This window comes from Sardina pilchardus, chromosome 19, assembly GCF_963854185.1.
Source record: "Sardina pilchardus chromosome 19, fSarPil1.1, whole genome shotgun sequence".
NCBI lineage: Eukaryota > Metazoa > Chordata > Actinopteri > Clupeiformes > Clupeidae > Sardina > Sardina pilchardus.
The window spans coordinates 9,078,504-9,081,003 of NC_085012.1; the positions used below are offsets into that span (position 1 = coordinate 9,078,504).

The following is a 2,500-nucleotide window of genomic DNA, read 5'->3' on the forward strand; positions in this document are numbered from 1 at the left end:
CCAGAAAATGGTAAATGCTATTTGTCTGCATTCGGTTAGCAAATCTGATAATGTAATGCAATTTGTTGTTGACAAATGGGAAGCAAAAGCATGGAGAATTGAAGCAAATCATGTAAAGATGTTTTTCTCCTCCTTTAACATTTATCTTTATGCTCCTGGGAGAAGCTACTTTTAGGCTGTTTTTTTTCTGCGCATTACCATGGTGCGATTCTGTGAGCTCGGCACGCTTATGTGTACTGCAGATCCATATGCCAGTTTGTCACTGATGATTTGGGGGGGGGGGAGCTGTGACAACTTTGGTTCCAATGTCATCTTTGGTCCCAATGTCATCTCTGAACCAACCAGAAATACATCATACAGGGCATTGCCATTAAATGTAGGCCTATAAAATAATCCAGTCCCCACGGACTATTATGGATGAGAACACATTAGCAGTTTTGCCAGGTGTATGTGTCACTATTGAGGGGAAATAAATCGGGCAAAATGGGGAACAAATGCCCTACTCCATCAATTTGAGATAGAAGTAAATGGATCATGTCAGCAACGGTCGAGTGAAGTCAAGATAGATTGCTCATTAAGCCATTTGCATGTCACAAAAGGGAGGAGATTAATTTTGGTGCCGGGGAAAATATTAAGATATCAAAACAAAATAGTGGAGAAGGGTTCATCGCGGCACGAGGGGGGGGGGGGGGGGGGTCCTGTCGTCGTTGTCCTCGGCGCCGGAGTGACAGACAGGCGTCTGATCGCGTTGCCTTGGCATAAATGTCATGTTTACCCGCGGGGTAATCCTTGAAGGGATCGGATCGCTGGAGCTCGATACGGGAGAAGCCGCTCCGCAAGGTGCGGAGGAGGAGGGACGCCAACAGGGGGAGCCGTGCGCGGAATGCTGACGGACGCCTTACGGAGGGGTCACACACGGAGCAGTGTGTGAAGAAGCGGGGTGAGGTGTGTAGGTGTGTGTGTGTGGGGGGGGGGGGGGGGGGGAGTGACCCTTCCAACCCCCCGCTCTGAACACACACACACACACACACACACACACACACACACAAAACACACATTGGCCCACCACCCCCTAACCTGACATGTTATCTCTGACTACCTGGGGCCGTTACACGGCACTGATCAACCCCTGCCATCGATTCCTTGGGCCTGATCAAATGTCAGGCCAATGCACTACACTCCGATGGGAGGCAGGGAGCAGGATGGGGGGAGCAACAGAAGATCGTGAGGTGGGGGGGGCATCAAGAGATCGATGAGTTTTATCAGCTGGAACACACAGACCCACATATCCCCCATACCCGCCCACCCACCAATCGCCTGCACACACACACACACACACACACACACACACACACACACACACACATCTGACAAAAGCCCCCACGTAATCCCGACACTACCCCTTTTTCTCCCCACTCACAGGATTAGGGGCTGGGGGGATGCGTGGATTACAACACAAGCGCCGCCATTCCCTTAAACCTCCTTCTTTCTATTTGATGGAGGAGTGTGGGGAGATTAAACGAATAATGTTTTAAGTTCCCTTTTTTTTTGATGTTAATAGAAATCCCCTAATAAGTCTGTTCCTTCTGAGCTCATTTCCATGCTTTTCTAATGCACAATGGGTACTACAAAAGAGGGCCTCCTTCTTAGTGCTTACTCAGCTCGCTGCACACTGTATCCTCTGCACAGTAATAATCGCAATGGCTTTTTATTTTTTCTTTTACCCCAGCTGCAGGTCACATACGCGGCTCGATTCGTTTCTGCTATGGGTTTTTTCTTAATGCAGACATTAAGGAGATTTCCTTTAAGTCATTTAAGTGTGTCTGCTTGGGTCTTGTGAATTCTTGTGCTTGGGTTTTGCGCGGGGGGGGGGGGGGGGGGACGACCTTGGAGTCTTAATGTTGCTGTTGTTGTCATTTTATTTATTTATTTAAAAAAAAAAGTGTTGACTGACGCTGCAGTGCGAGTCCTCCACGGGTGCTTTTTCTGAGAACTGAGAGAGAGAGAGAGAGAGAGAGAGAGAGAGAGAGAGAGAGAGAGAGAGAGAGAGACATGTCACATCACTATGCCTAATGGCTCATATTAATCACACTTATTTGAAATGAAAATTCATAACGCACGCCGGGGACGTTAATCTTGGGTGTTCTGGCCCGGCTGCCATGAATATTTAACAAGCCCAGGCATCAGATCGCTACCTTATGCTCGGGGTCGAGACACTCGCGCTCCCACAGTTTTGCTTACAACAACGCGGCGAAGGATTGGCACTTGACACAACACAACACAACACAACTCAGTCGTCCGCAGTTGTTAGCTGAGGCGTTGCTACGGAGAGACATCTGATTTAGCAGCGCCACGGCATGTAAAAAAAAAAGTCTTACGTGTGGCGACGGTAAGATGATGAAGAAAAGAAGGAATGGAAAAAAGAAGGGAAGAAAAAGAAAGGAAGGAAGCTACTCTGCTGGACAGTGCGGTGTGTGTGGATAAGGAGTGTGTGGGTGGA

General features: G+C 48.5%; 1 protein-coding gene across 1 annotated transcript in view; it reads left to right on the forward strand.

Annotated features, from left to right (window-relative positions):
• Positions 1-2,500, forward strand: part of dpyda.1 (dihydropyrimidine dehydrogenase a, tandem duplicate 1) — a gene marked incomplete in the record, with an annotated part of 173,820 nt that overhangs the window by 20,069 nt on the left and 151,251 nt on the right.